The sequence below is a fragment of the Panulirus ornatus genome, chromosome 21 (genome assembly GCF_036320965.1).
Source record: "Panulirus ornatus isolate Po-2019 chromosome 21, ASM3632096v1, whole genome shotgun sequence".
NCBI classification, from domain to species: Eukaryota; Metazoa; Arthropoda; class Malacostraca; order Decapoda; family Palinuridae; genus Panulirus; species Panulirus ornatus.
The window spans coordinates 11897433-11920483 of NC_092244.1; the positions used below are offsets into that span (position 1 = coordinate 11897433).

Here is a 23051-nt window from a genome sequence, read left to right on the forward strand (position 1 = left end):
GGAGAGAGAGAGAGAGAGAGAGAGAGAGAGAGAGAGAGAGAGAGAGAGAGAGAGAGAGAGAGAGAGAGAGAGAGAATGAACAAGCTGCGCCGGAATGGTTTGTGGATATGGAGAGGATAAGTGAGGAAAGATTGACAGCAAGGATCAACGCGTCAGAGTTGGAGGGCGTTAAGGGGAAGTAGGAGACCGCGAAGGAGATGGGAAGGATGGAGTGAAATGTGGTTTTTTTGGATATCGAGAGAGAGAGAGAGAGAGAGAGAGAGAGAGAGAGAGAGAGAGAGAGAGAGAGAGAGAGAGAGAGAGAGAGCGCATTAGAGCGATGTGGTATACAGGGGTCGACGTGCTGTCAGCGGACTGAGCCAAAGTACCTGAAGCAACCGAAGGAAACCATGGGAAAGGCCTCTGGATCCTGGTTCTGGATGGGAGGTTGTGTGTTTGCTGCACATGACAGCTAGAGTGTGGATGGGAGCAAGTGAGACCTTTATTTGTCTATTCTTAGTGCTACCTTGTTAAAGTAGAAAGCTAAAAACGTGTAAAAAATCAGTTATTATTATTATTATTATTAGTAGTAGTAGTAGTAGTAGTAGTAGTAGTAGTAGTATTGTATTTATTGTTATTATTATTATTATCATTATTGTTATTATTATCATTTATTTATTTGTTTGTTTATTTCAGGTGTTTTCAGCGTCTTCTGGCGTTTCGTCACGGTGTTTCAGAGTTCTCTGGTAAGTTTCACCTTCTAGCAACTTTCAGCAACCTCTGGTAAGTTTCACTGGTCTTTCAATTTTCACCGTCTTTCTCCCGTCCAGTTTCACCGTCTCCCGTCGTGTTTCACCGTCTTTCTCCCGTCCAGTTTCACCGTCTCCCGTCCAGTTCCACCGTCTCCCCGTCGTGTTTCACCGTCTCCCCGTCGTGTTTCACCGTCTCCCGTCCAGTTTCACCGTCTCCCGTCCAGTTTCACCGTCTCCCGTCCAGTTTCACCGTCTCCCGTCTGGTTTCACCGTCTCCCGTCCAGTTCCACCGTCTCCCGTCTGGTTTCAGCCCGGGCGAGGTAAAAGTCGGGCCAGCCGGTCATGTCAGGAAGGTCCTAAGCCGGGCAGTCGGTGAGGGAGGGGGAGGGAGGGAGGGAGGGAGGACACGGGAACTTGGAGAGTAACTTAGCCAAGATTTAAGGCTGTCCGACAAGTTGAGATGAGAGCCATGTTAGGGCAAGTTTTGTATTGTTGCTGGTGTGTGTGTGTGTGTGTGTGTGTGTGTGTGTGGGAAGTGTGGTGTGTGGAGGGAAGGTGGGTATGTCTGGAGGGAAGGTGGGTATGTATGGAGGGAAGGTGCGTATGTGTGGAGGGAAGGTGGGTATGTAGGGAGGGAAGGTGAGGATGTGTAGAGGGAAGGTGTGGAGGGAAGAGGGAAAGTGGGTGTATATGGAGGGAAGGTGTGTGTGTGTGTGTGTGTGTGTGTGTGTGTGTGTGTGTGTGTGTGTTTAGGGGCAACGTGATCCTTGTATGACCTGACTTATGATAACATAGAGGCAAGGTAATCCCAAGCGCCAAGGTAATTCCTAGTTGCAGGGTAGATCTTCGTGGTAATCTCTCTCTCTCTCTCTCTCTCTCTCTCTCTCTCTCTCTCTCTCTCTCTCTCTCTCTCTCTCTCTCTCTCCCCGATGACGTCAGAGTTGGGGGGGGGGGGGATAAACACACGGGTAAGAAGAGCTCTCTTGATCCACTAAACGATTCGTCTTTATCTAAGTCTGGTGAAAGCCTCCCCCCTCCCACCCCCGTTTCCTGTGCTCGCCCACGTCTAAATCGAAGTCAAGACTCTTTTTTTTCTTTCTTTTTGTACCTGAGACTTAAAGTCCTGGGTTCGATACCCGTGTGTGTGTGTGTGTGTGTGTGTGTGTGTGTGTGTGTGTGTGTGCGCGCGCGCGCGCGCGCGTGCGCGCGTGGGGGAGGTACGGTAGAGGCGTCAGTCACCCGGAAACCTGACCACACCTCACGCCTCCCTCGCCACAACAGCTGGTCCTCCTGCTGACCCCTTACACTCTCTCTCTCTCTCTCTCTCTCTCTCTCTCTCTCTCTCTCTCTCTCTCTCTCTCTCTCTCCCGCCGTAGGTACTGTCCTCGTAGGTAGATATTTTCTTGTCATCTCCCCCGCCTCGCACGTCTACCCCGCGCTTCCCCCTTCTTCCCTCCCTCTTCAGTCTCTCATTCTTCCCATTCATCAGCTCCGCTCTCCTCCTCCTCCCTCCATCCCTTCCTGCCTGATTAGCCAAGAAGGCCGCTGGGTGGGTAACGTGAGTCCATCACACGTGAACGAGGGGGTCATTACGAGGGAACACGGGGGTGTGTGACAGACACCAGGGCTCTGCTGTACCCCCTAGTGAGTGAACTGGGGGGTCAGATAGGGGGAAAGAGGAAAGGAAGGGTGTGTGTGGGATAAAGGGGGATGAGGGAGAGGCTCTAGTGTCCTTCAGAGATGGAGGGAGTCGCATGAGTCCTTTGTGTAATGGAGGAACGGGAGGGAATAACCCTGAGGCCATTTATGATGTGTGAGAGTCAAAGGGCCGAGGTACTCTCAAAGTAGCGCTCGTGTATTCCCTTTCTCATTTCCCTCCGCCGATCACCCTCCTCTCCCTTCCCTCCCTCTCTCTCCCGCTACACCCTTGTGGAACGCGCCACTTCGAAGACCGGCCCCTCCCTCTGTGTGCTCCACCTCGCGGAGTGGTGGTGGGTGGGGGCCGGGTCGAGCGGGGTTGTTTGCTCCGTGATTAACCACTGTAAGCGGGCCTCCCCCTGGATGCCTGCACCTTGCTGACTGTAGCTGATCCTTGCTGACTCCTGATTACCCTGGCTGACCCCTTGCTGACTCTTCTCCATCCTTTCTGTCTGGCCGACACATGCTAACTTGCTGCTGACGCCTGCCTCACTCCCTTCTGACATCCATCGACGCTTGTTGACTTTTTCACCACCGCCCCGATCTGACCTGTTCTCTCTCTCTCTCTCTCTCTCTCTCTCTCTCTCTCTCTCTCTCTCTCTCTCTCTCTCTCTCTCTCTCTCTCTCTCTCTCTCTCTCTCTCTCCCCCGCTGCTGACCCCAGGTCCCTCCTGACCATTTGCTGACAACAGTCTCTCCCATCATCCACCTGGCTCCAGAGGACTCCCGTTCAAAATCTGGTTTTTTTTCTGTTATTTATCGTTATTTCCCCCTCCTTTACTTCGGCTTTCCCTTCCCCACCTTTGTTTGGTGCTGCCGTTTCCTCCTGGAGCCAGTAGACCGGCTGACTGACCGACTTGGCGATGTCCCGTTGGGGTCCCGCTGGAGAGGCAGGAGCCAGAGTACTTGGGAGGAGGTGTAGGAGGAGGTCGTGGACGATGGGGTAACCACAGAGCCCACGGTATTGGAGAGTGAAGCGTTAGAAGTCGCGTGGTGGGACGTATCGGTGCCGTAGAGCCCATAGACCGACTGACTGACCGCACGTGATGTCCAGTATGTGCGAGACAAGATGAGTCCACCACGTCGATTGTGTTAAATGTGTGAGCGTGGCTGCCTCAAGCCACGTCGTCTCCGTTAAGGTGTGTGAGCGTGGCGCTGCCAAACCCCCCCCTGGAGGATTATAAGGACCTCCCGTAGTAAGGTTTAATGTTGTCTACCATCGCACGTGTCTTTGGCATGTGACCTGAGAGGTCTGTTCGACGATACATTCACAAGTCGGATGTCGGACGCGAAAGCGATTTCACCACAAGGGCGCGTCAGGTCGCTGTCCCCAGAGCTTACGAAGGACGTGGGTATTGACACCGGGAAATGTCGCTGCCGTGCATCCTCATCATCATCGTCATGATGACCTGTCTGTATCTATATTATCATTATTATGATAGCCTGTCTGCTTCTATATCCCCGCTATTTTCTATATCGGAATTCAGATATATTTTCCAGGACGTGCGTCGGCGCGTTCCTCATCCTGCATTGTATACCAATTACGTATTGGTGTATAATTTCCTTGCATGTTGGTGTATTTTCTGCATGAACCAATCAGCTTGGCTTATTACCTGTCAGGACCAACTCTCCCTTCCCTCTCTCTCTCTCTCTCTCTCTCTCTCTCTCTCTCGGGGAGGAGGAGCGACTCCTCCGTCATCACGTATCCTCACGGATGATCACGTGTGTGTGTGTGTGTGTGTGTGTGTGTTGGTGTGGCCCTCAGTGGGCGACTGCGACGTGTATATTAAGGTCAGAAGCCAGGTTGCTTTAAGCAAGGCTGGCCGTTCGTGAAACACACACCCCCGGACACTTTTCCTTGACTCCCGGAAACCCTGTTAATGTCGAGTGCTGGCTGTAATCAGAGAGCAGACCTTTAATAGCATTTTATTCTTCGCTTTGTATCAGTTGACTGCTTTCCCTTCTGGTGAGTCAGTGTTGGAGGGAGACTAAGCAACATCGTCAGTCACACACACACACACACACACCCGAAACCAGAGAGGAACCAGTCCACAGCCAACCTCCCACACACCAATTCCATTGTTTACCCCCGACCACTTGATATGCCCTGGTTCATCCCATTGACAGCACGTCGCCCCACGTATACCGCATCGCTCCATTGCGCTCTATCCCACGCACGCCTCACACCCTCCTGCATGTAAAGTTTTTTGCACTCCATCCCTTTATATCCTTCTTGGTCTCCTCCCTCATACACTCCCAACCCTCCTCCTCCACTGCTACCACGTTGATCCTCTTTGCCCATCTTTCTTCACTCATCCACTCCACATGAACAAACCACTGCAGTACACCCAGGTCAGCTCTCTCTCTCTCTCTCTCTCTCTCTCTCTCTCTCTCTCTCTCTCTCTCTCTCTCTCTCTCTCTCTCTCTCTCTCATACAGAATACTCTTGCTACCACACCTTTGTGTCACACTGTTATTTCTTATACGATCAACCCTCCCACCATTACTGATAATAATAATAATAATAATAATAATAATAATAATGATAATAATGATAATAATATGTGATATTTAGAGATTAAGACGCTCGCTCAGTGCTTCTAGGTCATAATATAAAGCCGTGAAGGCCGCTAGGAATTTCTCTAATTTGCATATGTAACTGGAACTTGTAAAAACCTGGTGTTTGGCCACTGTGTACAATACTGGCCCTGGCTGCTGCATGGGGCGCGGAGGAGACGCGAGTATTTGCCCCACTAAAACACGAGACAATAAAGGAACGTCTGTGCAAGTGTCTGAGAGGCTGTGAAGTGGACGATGCCTTATATATATATATATATATATATATATATATATATATATATATATATATATATATATATATATATATATATATATGTGTGTGTGTGTATGTAACTAAACCACTTCGTGTCAGTAATACTTCTCTTACATAGACTTAGTTTCGTGGTCCACTAACGTCTCGCAGTTAGGGTGATAGATACATGGATAGACAGATAGATATATCGAGTAATTATCTACTACGTCCTTTCCTATTACGCAGGAGGTGAACAGTGGTGGAAGCGGCCCTTTCCGTGCCTGACGTATGTAACCAGCAGTACAGAGGTTCAGGTAGGAGGAGGAGGAAGAGGAGGAGGAGGGGGAAGGACTTTCCACCATCCATCGTTTTCGTTTCAGTAATTCCATTTACTGACAATTAACACACTTCTAACTCCGTGCACACTCTCCCTCACTCCGTCTTGCTGCCACACCCCTCCATCACCTGCCTCGCTCTCCCTCTTGCATGTCGCCTCTTTTTGATTGGCTAGTTAGGGGAAGGAAGAGGTTGGACGGGGAAGGGGAAAGTAAAGTGGAGGAAAGAGAAGCTGGTGCGTCCAGCGTCAGGATATTGTATATGTTGTAGGCGTCGTGTTGTTGTGTATGGCTGGCTGGATGGTTCTAGATGTGTCGTAGTTCCTCATTTGTATGCCCCCGTGACCATCTCTGCAACACCCATCGTCTTCATAAGTGCCCCATCACCTGATGATTCCGCCCCATCCTCCTTTCATTCCCATCAGCCCCTTCTCTCTGTACTCCTCACTCATCTCTCGCGACATCATCTCTACTCCCCACTCATCTCTCGTGACATCATCTGTACTCCTCACTCATCTCTCGTGACATCATCTGTACTCCCCACTCATCTCTCGTGACATCATCTCTCATTCTGTTCTTACCGTGACCTCGACATATTTATTCCAGGTAGTCATTCACTACAGTCTACACAATTACCGTCCCCCTCTGGACCAGAACACTGCTTGCATGTCTCGCTCCCACCCATACTCTTCTCTAGACCTCAGGTGTATCCTCCTACAGTGCCTCCTTTTGCCTACCAGACTACGTAGACTCCCTCACCTCACATCACACCGTCACCAGCTGACGTACCCTTGCAGCTCTATAATATTTTAGGATTCTTCCTTCACCACATATATTTTTTTTCAAGTATTTTGCCTAAATGAATCGAAACCCAGGGTCTCTGCAGCCTCGCTCCACTGCAGGTGTATATCTCGTGTATCATACTTTAAAAAAAATGAATTTTTCAAACTCAAATTGCCAGACATGTTCCAGCTGTGTGTTCTGCCGCATCGGTCATCACCACAAACCTGCTACCACACACCCTGGCATCTCTCTCATCTCTCGCTCGACTCTCACTCCCTCTGGGCCCACCCACCTCCTCGTTCATCCAGTGAACAATCTGTTCTTACCCTGACCATTTGCAGCTCTGACCCAAGCCTCTGCCTGACCCAGCTTGCTCTGTAACCCCCCTCTCAAGTGCTTCTCATTCATGCCTCCAGCACCTTCGCTACCCATGCCCCTCACATGTCCTCTGCCTGACCCGTGCACCTTGTATATTCTCCCGTGTTTCTCTCATAACGTTTCCTCACGTATCCACCTCACGTTAACTGCAAGACCCTCACAGTCCCACGCTCTCATAAATCCATCGTATGGTTTAATCAGCTCTTTGTGATCCTCCCGTTCTCTCGATTGCCCAGCTCTTGATAAACTAATCCTCTTGTATGTCCTTTTCCTATTTAACTTTTAGCTATTTTATATTAGTTCACACAAAGGAAGGGTCTCTGTATTACCCCCCACACAGCGCAGTCTCATCTCTGCCACCGTTCTCAGACGTAGGGCACGAGAGCAAGTGTGGACCCACCCTGACCTACTGAGATATATGTATCTTCAAGCACTGTACCCACTGGAGGTGGCTCACTGCAATGCGTAGAGAGATTAAAAGGCTTTAGATTAAAAAGCGAAGTCTATTTTTTTTCTTGTGTAGTACATGATGGAGGAGAAAGAAAATATGAGAATATTTTTAAGTAGAGAGGGATGTGTGGGTTGGGGACTTGCTGGGGAGAGAGAAGGAAGAGGTGGAATAAGGAAAAGCAACATGCAGTAAGGAATTAGAAAGTTAGTGAAGTTTTTTCGTAGAAACTGAGCCACCCTTATGCTGCAAATAGCGAATATAAAAACAACGATGCGTCAGCTGAATTTCCAGGGGATGGACGACAGAATGTATATATATATAGTGCAATATAAATTGTACTTGATATGGTTTATATTAGAAGGTGAAATCTAATCCAGGCTCTGGGCTGAGAGGCCCTTGATGCCTGCCATTGTTGACGTGGTTCTTCCCCCCTCCTCCTCCTCCCCTCCCCATGTACCTCGCCCCGCCCCACCTGCATGACCACATCCACACACTCCCTCCATCCACATCCTCCTTTCAACCGCATCCACGCTACAGTTACACGTTCCATGTGACCAGGTGCTCTCTTTTGCACCCTCATGTTCCCTTCGACCACATACACGCTCCCTACAACCTCATGTTCCCTTCGACCACATACACGCTCCCTACAACCTCATGTTCCCTTCGACCACATGCTCCCTACAACCTCATGTTCCCTTCGACCACATGCTCCCTACAACCTCATGTTCCCTTCGACCACATGCTCCCTGCAACCTCATGTTCCCTTCGACCACATGCTCCCTGCAACCACACCATCGCCAGCACCCCTCCCTCCCTGGGAAGTATATATCGTGTGGCGTGTTAGCTCGGGGTCACCGCCACCATCCACACGTTCCGTTGGTCGACCTCCGTCAGGAGGCTCCGCCACACTCTAGTGTAGTGTTCCTGGAGGTAACTTCAGGCTCACCTGTGGTGCTGTGCGTCGGGTGTGAACCCCCCGCCGCACAAGTGGCTGAGTAGTACCTCCTTTTCTCCTGACCACTGCAGGACCAACATTCGATCCCACATGTGGGTCGAGCTGGTAGGGGTGTGAGGGACCATGATATACTTAAGGGTCTCATCAAGGGCACGTCAGCTGCTCAGGGTGTCAGGGGGCTGTAGTGTGTATTCAGGGCTTGGTCAGGACCACGTCAGATGGTGAGGAGGTTCAGGGCTAGTAGCATTTTCAGCAGCTGGTCAAGGGTGTCGGTATAGATTTACCAACATTTCCCGTGTGTGTGTGTGTGTGTGTCTGTACAAGCACACAGAACTAAGACGTGGCACATACACACAAAGTCAAGAGACGGGGCAACACGAGTGCAAAACTCTCTCCCCGTAGCACACACATAGTCATCACACACACACACACACACACACCCGTCGCGTCGAGCCCAAACCAGCTCGTACACACGGCTATCAAGGTCTCGTTACGACTCGTTTATCAAGTTCTCGTTACGCTTCGTTTATCAATGCCTCGTTAGGCATTTGAGAGTCGATGGATCCGGATGGGAATGGTTTCTAAGTAGTCAGCTGGTTAGTGTCCCACGGTGCAATATGGGAGAGGGGGCAGACAAATGGTAGAATTTCCAGAAGTGGCTGGTCCTTGTTCAGCCATTATTACTCCGTGGTTGTTACCAGGATTTGCATAGTGACTGAAGTCTCTCTCTCTCTCTCTCTCTCTCTCTCTCTCTCTCTCTCTCTCTCTCTCTCTCTCTCTCTCTCTCTCTCTGATACCTCGTACGTGCCCCACACATACTTTGTGCCCCATGGTTCCGCCCCGTTGGACTTGGCCAGCTTCCTGGGTGCTGCCGGGATGTTTCAGAAAGGTGCTCCTGGGGCGGGGTGAGTAAGTGAAGGCCCTTCCACGTCTGTTCCATGTGATGGGAATACCGGAACGTTGCTGATATAGGCCTGACGCTCACATCATGAGGAGCCATGAGGGACGCCTGCCTGGACTCAGAGTGAGAGGCGCTAAGGGAAGGGGAACGGAACGGGCTGCTCTCGCTGGACTGTAAGGAGATAAAGTGCCCCTTAGGAACGTCCTTTCGGAAGAACATCCTCCACTGTTCCTCATTCTCTCACGAAGGAAGTCCTGCCATCTCCCGTGATGACATTATGTGTAAAAACAGCGTTCCAGTAGTGCTGGAGTCAAGGATGTGAGTAGGTCCATATGGACCATACAGTCAAGGATGTGAGTAGGTCCATAATGACCATACAGCCAGGGATGTGAGTAGGTCCATAATGACTATACACCCAAGGATGTGAGTAGGTCCATAATGACCATACAGTCAAGGATGTGAGTAGGTCCATAATGACCTTACAGCCAGAGATGTGAGCAGGTCCATAATGATCATACAGTCAAGGATGTGAGTAGGTCCATAATGACCATACAGTCAGGGATGTAATGTTGGTACTGTTGTACTGTACGTTACCACTGGTGAGACGTGGGTAGCGAGCTCTGTACTGTGTTTGTGTCTTGCTTCCTGACTCCTGGAGGACAATGTTTTTTTTTTTTTTTATACAACAAGAGCGGGTGATAATATATGGTCCATTCCTACCCATCCTGTGGGCGGTGGCCCGACACAGGATCCGTTGTGCAGTGGTAAAAGAGAGATAGATAAATAGACAAAACGAGAATTAATTTTTTTTTTCTCCAATAACTATACATTACTGTCCTCTCGTACAGGAGAAAGGTATTAGAATTATAGGTTTGATCTATCATCGCAAAGAAAAGTAATTTCTTCCTTTTAGTATAAACGATTTTTTTTTTTTTTTTGTTATCCAAATTATAATCCTTTTGTACAAAAGAGATACTCTTCATTGAGAATGGTGGTGACGTAGTCTTGTATCTTCCATTCATGATGCCAGTCGATCAGCGAGGCGCCTCAGTTTCCTGATCAAGGTTTGGAGGGTAGGCCGGTCTGCGGGAGTGTGGTCCATGGCCTCGGTCTGAAGTGTAACCAGATCACAATATACAGCATCGTGGGTAACCATCTGGATCACGGGATCCATGACTTGGCCAAATGAATAGACGTCGCTGGCCGGGGTGGATGGCTGGCCCTCATACAACTCGGGTGCATACCAAGGGAAGATTCCGTGTATGCCGGTGAGGTTGACTGTGTCCCCTATCTTGGTGCTCATACCAAAATCGATGATGTGGATGTCGGTGATCCCGGAATCACCAACCGTTATGTTGTTAATTTTAAGGTCGTTGTGGACGAAGCCCATTTCGTGGATTTCCTGTAGTTTGTAGGCTATGACGACGAGGGATACGATCAGTTGCCGCTGGTTGCATTTCTGGATATAGTCATCGTAAGTCTTGCCAGTGAAGTCCATGAAGACCCTAGGAGGCTTCAGGCCCAGGCCATACACCTGGGGGGCTCCTCCAGCTCCAGCTAGTGCTCGCTGGATCCGAATCTCTCTGAGCAATCCAGGGATGTCCTCACTTCTTCGGAGAGTCTTCATAACCATAAGTTGATCATTAGCGAGTACCAAATCGACTCTTCCGTTACCGCCCTCACCCAGCTTCCTTACCCGACGTACTACATCGGTGCCAGGCTCTACGACCATATCATATTCATCACCCTGGAGAAGATGGCCATGGGTTTCCGTCTGGTCGCAAGAGATGGAGACGATTGCGTCGTTGGAGCCTGAAGAGGAAGCGGAGGTGTTACCGTCCTCACCAGATGAAGAAGCAGGCTTGTCAAACTGCTTATCCTCGGAATGGTGTGTTGAGTCGCAGAGGGAGAACCGCCCTGCCCCAGTCTGCTGCACGTGGAGGAGGTGCTCGTCTTCGATGAATCTTGAGTGAGAGATCATTTTTGTTGAATCCCTTGAGAGCATGAAATCACTTGACCACATCAACTCGGTTGTCCCAGATGTTCGAAATAGGGTGAAGTTAAATAGTTAAGATGTGGATTATAACGGATGAGGAGAAAGAACCAGAAATTCATTCCCCTATTAGTGCCGTCACATCAACTCGGTTGTCCCAGATGTTCGAAATTGAGTGAAGTTAAATAGTTAAGATGTGGATTATAACGGATGAGGAGAAAGAACCAGAAATTCGTTTCCCTGTTCGGGCCGTCACATCAACTCGGTTGTCCCAGATGTTCGAAATAGAGTGAAGTTAAATAGTTAAGATGTGGATTATAACGGATGAGGAGGAAGAACCAGAAATTCATTCCCCTGTTAGGGCCGTCACATCAACTCGGTTGTCCCAGATGTTCGAAATAGAGTGAAGTTAAATAGTTAAGATCTGGATTATAACGGATGAGGAGAAAGAACCAGAAATTCATTCCCCTGTTAGGGCCGTCCCAGTGGTCATTTGAACGTGTCGCCGATGTAGTAAAGATAAGGGTGTTGTGGAAATTGACTTTTACCTACTATTGAACAAACTTTGGTCAAAGACTAGAGTTGTCGAGGTGTATTGTAGATCAGCGTGTAGTAAGGATGAGGTAGTGAATATGGTTGATCGTGAGAAGTGTATTGAAGACGAAGTGAAGATCCGTGTATAATGAAGAATGCCTTTGCCCGACATATAGAAAGTATTTATTGAAGGTAAGGGCACAGTGAAGATGACATATCACGTAACTCAAGGGTTGAGTGAAAGGCTTTTGTAAGGTCATAATTTCATATATTGAGTGTTAATGAAAATTAGATTTGTGTAGTGAATCAAGTAAAGGGCTAGCGTTATTGAGGGTGTAGTGAAGATAGAGTGTGTAGTGAAGATGACTGGTTGCTAGTTTAGGTGAGAGTGTAGAGACGAGGATGTATTGAAGATGAGGATGTAGTGAAGATGGCGGGTTTCTAGTGTAAGTGAGAGTGTAGAGAAGTTGAGGGTGTAGTGAAGGTAAAGTATGTTGTGAAGACGACGGGCTGCTAGCGTAGGTGAGAGTGTAGAGAAGTTGAGGGTGTAGTGAAGATAAAATATGTTGTGAAGATGACAGGCTGCTAGCGTAGGTGAGAGCGTAGTGTAGTTGAGTGTGTAGTGAAGATAAAGTATTTTGTGTAGATGACGGGTTCCTAGCGTCCGTGAGAGTGTAGAGTAAATAAGGTCATAGTGAAGATAAAGAGTGTTGTGAAAATTACGGGTTACTTATGTGGGTGAGATTGTGCAGAGGATGAGGGTGTAGTGGAACTGAAGATACTGAGATAGCCTTGTCCCCACCCTCACGCCTCAGGGCGTAGGTTACCCCACCACCACCACCAGACTAGCGTGGTAGTATGCAAATCCTCTCGCTTCTCTGAATGCTGACTTCTCCTGATGTGCTGTATGGTGGAGTGTGGTTGTGAGGTGGTTAACAGAAGGTGAGACCTAGGGTGTGGTGGTGGTAGTGCTATTGTAAATCTTCTCTCCTATGCTACAGTTCAAGTGGATGATTACAGATGGGTATTTTCACACACCAACACAGTGGACGGTTGTCCAAGTGATGTAGGGATAGGACAACCCCTGAAGGAACTTTACCGAAGTGATGACGGACTTGTTTTGACTCTGCTGTGCCGAGGTGTAGGGCCGCCCTGGGACACAATCTTCCCCATGTAAGGAATGTAAGGAGATAAAGTGCCTCTTGGGAACGTCCTTTCCAAAGAACATCCTCCGCTGTTCCTCATTCTCTCACGAAGGAAGTCCCGCCATCTCCCGTGATGACATTATGTGTAAAAACAGCGTTCCAGTAGTGCTGGAGTCAAGGATGTGAGTGGGTCCATAATGACCATACAGTCAAGGATGTGAGTAGGTCCATAATGACCATACAGTCAAGGATGTGAGTAGGTCCATAATGACCTTACAGTCAAGGATGTGGGTAGGTCCATAATGACCATACAGACAAGGATGTGAGTAGGTCCATAACGACTATACAGCCAAGAATGTGAGTAGGTTCATAATGACCATTTCAGTCAAGAATGTGGGTAGGTCCATAATGACCATACAGCCAGGTATGTAATGTTGGTACTGTTGTACTGTCCGTTACTACTGGTAAGACGTGGGTAGCGAGCTCTGTACTGTGTTTGTGTCTTGCTTCCTGACTCCTGGAGGACAATGTTTTTTTTTTTTTTATACAACAAGAGCGGGTTATAATATATGGTCCATTCCTACCCATCCTGTGGGCGGTGGCCCGACACAGGATACGTTGTGCAGTGGTAAAAGAGAGATAGATAAATAGACAAAACGAGAATTAATTATTTTTTCTCCAATAACTATACATTACTGTCCTCTCGTACAGAACAAAGGTATTAAAATTATAGGTTTGATCTATCATCGCAAAGAAAAGTAATTTCTTCCTTTTAGTATAAACGTTTTTTTTTTTGTTATCCAAATTATAATCCTTTTGTACAAAAGAGATACTCTTCATTGCGAATGGTGGTGACGTAGTCTTGTATCTTCCATTCATGATGCCAGTCGATCAGCGAGGCGCCTCAGTTTCCTGATCAAGGTTTGGAGGGTAGGCCGGTCTGCGGGAGTGTGGTCCATGGCCTCAGTCTGAAGTGTAACCAGATCACAATATACAGCATCGTGGGTAACCATCTGGATCACGGGATCCATGACTTGGCCAAATGAATAGACGTCGCTGGCCGGGGTGGATGGCTGGCCCTCATACAACTCGGGTGCATACCAAGGGAAGATTCCGTGTATGCCAGTGAGGTTGACTGTGTCCCCTATCTTGGTGCTCATACCAAAATCGATGATGTGGATGTCGGTGATCCCGGAATCACCAACCGTTATGTTGTTAATTTTAAGGTCGTTGTGGACGAAGCCCATTTCGTGGATTTCCTGTAGTTTGTAGGCTATGACGACGAGGGATACGATCAGTTGCCGCTGGTTGCATTTCTGGATATAGTCATCGTAAGTCTTGCCAGTGAAGTCCATGAAAACCCTAGGAGGCTTCAGGCCCAGGCCATACACCTCGGGGGCTCCTCCAGCTCCAGCTAGTGCTCTCTGGATCCTAATCTCTCTGAGCAATCCAGGGATGTCCTCACTCCTTCGAAGAGTCTTCATAACCATAAGTTGATCATTAGCGAGTACCAAGTCGACTCTTCCGTTGCCGCCCTCACCCAGCTTCCTTACCCGACGTACTACATCGGTGCCAGGCTCTACGACCATATCATGTTCATCACCCTGGAGAAGATGGCCATGGGTTTCAGTCTGGTCGCAAGAGATGGAGACGATTGCGTCGTTGGAGCCTGAAGAGGAAGCGGAGGTGTTACCGTCCTCACCAGATGAAGAAGCAGGCTTGTCAAACTGCTTATCCTCGGGATGGTGTGTTGAGTCGCAGAGGGAGAACCGCCCTGCCCCAGTCTGCTGCACGAGGAGGAGGTGCTCGTCTTCGATGAATTTTGAGTGAGAGATCATTTTTGTTGAATCCCTTAAGAGCATGAAATCACTTGACCACATCAACTCGGTTGTCCCAGATGTTCGAAATAGAGTGAAGTTAAATAGTTAAGTTGTGGATTATAACGGATGAGGAGAAAGAACCAGAAATTCATTCCCCTGTTAGGGCCGTCACATTAACTCGGTTGTCCCAGTTGTTCGAAATAGAGTGAAGTTAAATAGTTAAGTTTTGGATTGTAACGGATGAGGAGAAAGAACCAGAAATTCATTCCCATGTTACGGCCGTCACATCAACTCGGTTGTCCCAGATGTTCGAAAATAGAGTGAAGTTAAATAGTTAAGATCTGGATTATAACGGATGAGGAGAAAGAACCAGAAATTCATTCCCTGTTAGGGCCGTCCCAGTGGTCATTTGAAAGTGTCGCCCATGTAGTAAAGATAAGGGTGTTGTGGAAATTGACTTTTACCTACTATTGATCAAACTTTGGTCAAAGACTAGAGTTGTCGAGGTGTATTGTAGATCAGCTTGTAGTAAGGGTGAGGTAGTGAATATGGTTGATCGTGACAAGTGTATTGAAGACGAAGTGAAGATCCGTGTATAATGAATATTGCCTTTGCCCGACATATAGAAAGTATTTATTGAAGGTAAGGCCGCAGTGAAGATGACATATGACATAACTTAAGGGTTGAGTGAAAGGCTTTTGTGAGGTAATAATTTCATATATTGAGGGTTAATGAAAATGAATTTGTGTACTGAATCAGGTAAAGGGCTATCGTTATTGAGGGTGTAGTGAAGACAGAGTGTGTAGTGAAGATGACTGGTTGCTAGTTTAGGTGAGAGTGTAGAGAAGATGAGGATGTAGTGAGGATGAGAATTTAGTGAAGATGAGGATGTAGTGAAGATGGCGGTTTGCTAGTGTAGGTGAGAGTGTAGAGAAGATGAGGATGTAGTGAAGATGAGGATGTAGTGAAGATGGCGTGTTGCTAGTGTAGGTGAGAGTGTAGAGAAGTTGAGGGTGTAGTAAAGATAAACTGTTGTGAAGATGACGGCCTGCTAGCGTAGTTGAGAGTGTAGAGAAGTTGAGGGTTTAGTGAAGATAAACTTTTGTGAAGATGACGGCATGCTAGCGTAGGTGAGAGTGTAGAGAAGTTGAGGGTGTAGTGAAGATAAAGTATGTTGTGAAGTTGACGGGTTGCTAGCGTAGGTGAGAGTGTAGAGAAGTTGAGGGTGTCGTGAAGATAAAGTTTGTTGTGAAGATGACGGGCTGCTAGCGTAGATGAGAGTGTAGAGAAGATAAGGTTGTTGTGAAGATAAAGTGTGTTGTGAAAATGACGGGTTGCTTATGTAGGTGAGAGTGTGCAGATGAGGGTGTAGTGGAACTGAAGATACTGAGATGGCCTTGTCCCCACCCTCACGCATCAGGCCGTAGGTTACTTCACCGCCACCACCACCACCAGACTAGCGTGGTAGTATGTAAATCATCTCTCTTCTGTGAATGCTGACTTCTCCTGATGTGCTGTATTGTGGACTGTGGTGGTGAGGTGGTTAACAGAAGGGGAGACCTGGGTTGTGGTGGTGGTGCTAGTGTAAATCTTCTTTCCCATACTACAGTCCAAGTGGATAATTACAGATGGGTATTTTCACACACCAACACAGTGGACGGTTGTCCAAGTGATGTAGGGATAGAACAACCTCTGAAGGAACTGTACCGAAGTGATGACGGACTTGTTTTGACTGCTGGGCCGAGGTGTAGGGCCGCCCTGGGACACAATCGTCCTTTCGGAAGAACATCCTCCGCTGTTCCTCATTCTCTCACGAAGGAAGTCCCGCCATCTCCCGTGATGACATTATGTGTAAAAACAGCGTTCCAGTAGTGCTGGAGTCAAGGATGTGAGTAGGTCCATAATGACCATACAGTCAAGGATGTGGGTAGGTCCATAATGACCATACAGCCAGGTATATAATGTTGGTACTGTTGTACTGTACGTTACTACTGGTGAGACGTGGGTAGCGAGCTCTGTACTGTGTTTGTGTCTTGCTTCCTGATTCCTGGAGGACAATGGTTTTTTTTTTTTTTATACTACAAGAGCGGGTGATGATATATGGTCCATTCCTACACATCCTGTGGGCGGTGGCCCGACACAGGATACGTTGTGCAGTGGTAAAAGAGAGATAGATAAATAGACAAAACGAGAATTAATTTTTTTTTCTCCAATAACTAAACATTACTGTCCTCTCGTACAGAACAAAGGTATTAAAATTATAGGTTTGATCTATCATCGCAAAGAAAAGTAATTTCTTCCTTTTAGTATAAACGATTATTTTCTTTTTTTTCCAAATTATAATCCTTTTGTACAAAAGAAATACTCTTCATTGAGAATGGTGGTGATGTAGTCTTGTATCTTCCATTCATGATGCCAGTCGATCAGCGAGGCTCCTGAGTTTCCTGATCAAGGTTTGGAGGGTAGGCCGGTCTGCGGGAGTGTGGTCCATGGCCTCGGTCTGAAGTGTAACCAGATCACAATATACAGCATCGTGGGTAACCATCTGGATCACGGGATCCATGACTTGGCCAAATGAATAGACGTCGCTGGCCGGGGTGGATGGCTGGCCCTCATACAACTCGGGTGCATACCAAGGGAAGATTCCGTGTATGCCGGTGAGGTTGACTGTGTCCCCTATCTTGGTGCTCATACCAAAATCGATGATGTGGATATCGGTGATCCCGGAATCACCAACCGTTATGTTGTTAATTTTAAGGTCGTTGTGGACGAAGCCCATTTCGTGGATTTCCTGTAGTTTGTAGGCTATGACGACGAGGGATACGATCAGCTGCCGCTGGTTGCATTTCTCGATATAGTCATCGTAAGCCTTGCCAGTGAAGTCCATGAAGACCCTAGGAGGCTTCAGGCCCAGGCCATACACCTCGGGGGCTCCTCCAGCTCCAGCTAGTGCTCGCTGGATCCGAATCTCTCTGAGCAATCCAGGGATGTCCTCACTCCTTCGGAGGGTCTTCATAACCATAAGTTGATCATTAGCGAGTACCAAGTCGACTCTTCCGTTGCCGCCCTCACCCAGCTTCCTTACCCGACGTACTACATCGGTGCCAGGCTCTACGACCATATCATGTTCATCACCCTGAAGAAGATGGCCATGGGTTTCCGTCTGGTCGCAAGAGATGGAGACGATTGCGTCGTTGGAGCCTGAAGAGTAAGCGGAGGTGTTACCGTCCTCACCAGATGAAGAAGCAGGCTTGTCAAACTGCTTATCCTCGGAATGGTGTGTTGAGTCGCAGAGGGAGAACCGCCCTGCCCCAGTCTGCTGCACGTGGAGGAGGTGCTCGTCTTCGGTGAATCTTGAGTGAGAGATCATTTTTGTTGAATCCCTTGAGAGCATGAAATCACTTGACCACATCAACTCGGTTGTCCCAGATGTTCGAAATAGGGTGAAGTTAGATAATTAAGATGTGGATTATAACGGATGAGGAGAAAGAACCAGAAATTCATTCCCCTGTTAGGGCCGTCACATCAACTCGGTTGTCCCAGATGTTCGAAATAGAGTGAAGTTAAATAGTTAAGATGTGGATTATAACGGATGAGGAGAAAGAACCAGAAATTCGTTCCCCTGTTAGGGCCGTCACATCAACTCAGTTGTCCCAGATGTTCGAAATAGAGTGAAGTTAAATAGTTAATATGTGGATTATAACGGATGAGGAGAAAGAACCAGAAATTCATTACCCTGTTAGGGCCGTCACATCAACTCGGTTGTCCCAGATGTTCGAAATAGAGTGAAGTTAAATAGTTAAGATCTGGATTATAACGGATGAGGAGAAAGAACCAGAAATTCATTCCCCTGTTAGGGCCGTCCCAGTGGTCATTTGAAAGTGTCGCCCATGTAGTAAAGATAAGGGTGTTGTGGAAATTGACTTTTACCTACTATTGATCAAACTTGGGTCAAAGACTAGAGTTGTCGAGGTGTATTGTAGATCAGCGTGTAGTAAGGATGAGGTAGTGAATATGGTTGATCGTGACAAGTGTATTGAAGACGAAGTGAAGATCCGTGTATAATGAAGATTGCCTTTGCCCGACATATAGAAAGTATTTATTGAAGGTAAGGGCACAGTGAAGATGACATATGACGTAACTCAAGGGTTGAGTGAAAGGCTTTTGTAAGGTAATAATTTCATATATTGAGTGTTAATGAAAATTACATTTGTGTAGTGAATCAAGTAAAGGGCTAGCGTTATTGAGGGTGTAGTGAAGATAGAGTGTGTAGTGAAGATGACTGGTTGCTAATGTAGGTGAGTGTGTAGAGAAGATGAGGATGTAGTGAAGATGGCGGGTTTCTAGTGTAGGTGAGAGTGTAGAGAAGTTGAGGGTGTAGTGAAGATAAAGTATGTTGTGAAGACGACGGGCTGCTAGCGTAGGTGAGAGTGTAGAGAAGTTGAGGGTGTATGAAGATAAAATATGTTGTGAAGATGACAGGCTGCTAGCGTAGGTGAGAGCGTAGTGGAGTGTGTAGTGAAGATAAAGTATGTTGTGTAGATGACGGGTTGCTAGCGTCCGTGAGAGTGTAGAATAAATAAGGTCATAGTGAAGATTAAGAGTGTTGTGAAAATGACGGGTTACTTATGTGGGTGAGATTGTGCAGAGGATGAGGGTGTAGTGGAACTGAAGATACTGAGATAGCCTTGTCCCCACCCTCACGCCTCAGGGCGTAGGTTACCCCACCACCACCACCAGCAGCACCAGACTAGCGTGGTAGTATGCAAATCCTCTCGCTTCTGTGAATGCTGACTTCTCCTGATGTGCTATATGATGGACTGTTAACAGAAGGTGAGACCTGGGTTGTGGTGGTGGTGGTGCTAGTGTAAATCTTCTTTCCTATACTACAGTCCAAGTGGATAATTACAGATGGGTATTTTCACACACCAACACAGTGGACGGTTGTCCAAGTGATGTAGGGATAGAACAACCCCTGAAGGAACTGTACCGAAGTGATGACGGACTTGTTTGGACTCTGCTGTGCCGAGGTGTAGGGCCGCCCGGGGACACAATCTTCCCCATGTAAGGAATGTAAGGAGACAAAGTGCCTCTTGGGAACGTCCTTTCCAAAGAACATCCTCCCCTGTTCCTCATTCTCTCACGAAGGAAGTCCCGCCATCTCCCGTGATGACATTATGTGTAAAAACAGCGTTCCAGTAGTGCTGGAGTCAAGGATGTGAGTAGGTCTGACATTATTATACAGCCAAGGATGTGAGTAGGTCCATAATGACCATACAGCCAAGGATGTGAGTAGGTCCATAATGACCATACAGCCAAGGATGTGAGTAGGTCCATAATGACCATACAACCAAGGATGTGAGTAGGTCCATCATGACTACAGCCAAGGATGTGAGTAGGTCCGTCAAGACTATACAGTCAAGGATGTGAGTAGGTCCATAATGACTATACAGTCAAGGATGTGAGTAGGTCCATAATGACCATACAGCCAAGGATTTGAGTAGGTCCATAATGACCATACAGCCAAGGATGTGAGTAGGTCCATAATGACCATACAGCCAAAGACGTGAGTAGGTCCATCATGACTATACAGCTAACGATGTGAGTAGGTCCATAATGACCATACAGTCAAGGATGTGATTAGGTCCATAATGACCTTACAGTCAAGGATGTGGGTAGATACATAATGACCATACAGCCAAGGCTACGAGTAGGTCCAGCATGACTATACAGCCAAGGATGTGAGTAGATCCATAATGACCATACAATCAAGGATGTGGGTATGTCTATAATGACCATACAGCCAGGGATGTAATGTTGGTAATGTTGTACTGTACGTTACTACTGGTGAGACGTGGGTAGCGAGCTCTGTACTGTGTTTGTGTCTTGCTTCCTGATTCCTGAAGCACAATGGTTTTTTTTTTTTTTTGTACTACAAGAGCGGGTAATAATATATGGTCCATTCCTACCCATACTGTGGGCGGTGGCCCGACACAGGATACGTTGTGCAGTGGTAAAAGAGAGATAGATAAATAGACAAAACGAGAATTAATTATTTTTTCTCCAATAACTATACATTACTGTCCTCTCGTACAGAACAAAGGTATTAAAATTATAGGTTTGATCTATCATCGCAAAGAAAAGTAATTTCTTCCTTTTAGTATAAACGATTTTTTTTTTTTTTTTTTTTTGTTATCCAAACTATAGTCCTTTTGTACAAAAGAAATACTCTTCATTGAGAATGGTGGTGACGTAGTCTTGTATCTTCCATTCATGATGCCAGTCGATCAGCGAGGCTCCTGAGTTTCCTGATCAAGGTTTGGAGGGTAGGCCGGTCTGCGGGAGTGTGGTCCATGGCCTCAGTCTGAAGTGTAACCAGATCACAATATACAGCATCGTGGGTAACCATCTGGATCACGGGATCCATGACTTGGCCAAATGAATAGACGTCGCTGGCCGGGGTGGATGGCTGGCCCTCATACAACTCGGGTGCATACCAAGGGAAGATTCCGTGTATGCCAGTGAGGTTGACTGTGTCCCCTATCTTGGTGCTCATACCAAAATCGATGATGTGGATATCGGTGATCCCGGAATCACCAACCGTTATGTTGTTAATTTTAAGGTCGTTGTGGACGAAGCCCATTTCGTGGATTTCCTGTAGTTTGTAGGCTATGACGACGAGGGATACAATCAGTTGCCGCTGGTTGCATTTCTCGATATAGTCATCGTAAGTCTTGCCAGTGAAGTCCATGAAGACCCTAGGAGGCTTCAGGCCCAGGCCATACACCTCGGGGGCTCCTCCAGCTCCAGCTAGTGCTCGCTGGATCCTAATCTCTCTGAGCAATCCAGGGATGTCCTCACTCCTTCGAAGAGTCTTCATAACCATAAGTTGATCATTAGCGAGTACCAAGTCGACTCTTCCGTTGCCGCCCTCACCCAGCTTCCTTACCCGACGTACTACATCGGTGCCAGGCTCTACGACCATATCATGTTCATCACCCTGGAGAAGATGGCCATGGGTTTCAGTCTGGTCGCAAGAGATGGAGACGATTGCGTCGTTGGAGCCTGAAGAGGAAGCGGAGGTGTTACCGTCCTCACCAGATGAAGAAGCAGGCTTGTCAAACTGCTTATCCTCGGGATGGTGTGTTGAGTCGCAGAGGGAGAACCGCCCTGCCCCAGTCTGCTGCACGAGGAGGAGGTGCTCGTCTTCGATGAATTTTGAGTGAGAGATCATTTTTGTTGAATCCCTTGAGAGCATGAAATCACTTTACCACATCAACTCGGTTGTCCCAGATGTTCGAAATAGAGTGAAGTTAAATGGTTAAGATGTGGATTATACCGGATGAGGAGAAAGAACCAGAAATTCATTCCCCTGTTAGGGCCGTCACATCAACTCGGTTGTCCCAGATGTTCGAAATAGAGTGAAGTTAGATAGTAAAGTAGTGGATTATAACGGATAAGGAGAAAGAACCAGAAGTTCATTCCCCTGTTATGGCCGTTACATCACCTCGGTTGTCCCAGATGTTCGAAATAGTGTGAAGTTAAATAGTTAAGATCTGGATTATAACGGATGAGGAGAAAGAACCAGAAATTCATTCCCCTGTTAGGGCCGTCCCAGTGGTCATTTGAAAGTGTCGCCGATGTAGTAATGATAATGGTGTTGTGGAAATTGACTTTTACCTACTATTGATCAAACTTTGGTCAAAGACTAGAGTTGTCGAGGTGTATTGTAGATCAGCGTGTAGTAAGGATGAGGCAGTGAATATGGTTGATCGTAACAAGTGTATTGAAGACGAAGTGAAGATCCGTGTATAATGAAGATTGCCTTTGCCCGACATATAGGAAGTATTTATTGAAGGTAAGGGTGCAGTGAAGATGCCATATGACGTAACTCAAGGGTTGAGTGAAAGGCTTTTGTAAGGTAATAATTTCATATATTGAGGGTTAATGAAAATGAATTTGTGTAGTGAATCAGGTAAAGGGCTAGCGTTATTGAGGGTGTAGTGAAGATAGAGTGTGTAGTGAAGATGACTTTGTTGCTAGTTTAGGTGAGAGTGTAGAGAAGATGAGGATGTAGTGAAGATGGCGTGTTGCTAGTGTAGGCGAGAGTGTAGAGAAGTTGAGGGTGTAGTGAAGATAAACTGTAGGTTACTTCACCACCATCACCAGACTAGCGTGGTAGTATGCAAATCCTCTCGCTTCTGTGAATGCTGACTTCTACTGATGTGCTGTATGATGGACTGTGGTGGTGAGGTGGTTAACAGAAGGGGAGACCTGGGGTGTGGTGGTGGTAGTGCTAGTGTAAATCTTCTTTCCCATACTACAGTCCAAGTGGATAATTACAGATGGGTATTTTCACACACCAACACAGTGGACTGTTGTCCAAGTGATGTAGGGATAGAACAACCCCTGAAGGAACTGTACCGAAGTGATGACGGACGGGTGTTGACTCTGGTGGGGCGGAGATGTAGGGCCGCCCCGGGACACACTATCTTACCCCTTTCATTTCCCCCCACC

General features: G+C 47.3%; 1 protein-coding gene across 1 annotated transcript in view; it reads left to right on the plus strand.

Annotated features, from left to right (window-relative positions):
• The first annotated feature begins 675 nt into the window (after positions 1-675).
• Positions 676-23051, plus strand: part of kek6 (kekkon 6) — a 398199-nt gene continuing 375823 nt past the window's right edge. The window contains exon 1 of the mRNA XM_071675739.1: positions 676-725. The gene's annotated coding sequence lies outside the window, so the exon portion shown is untranslated. The remainder of the gene's footprint in view (positions 726-23051) is intronic.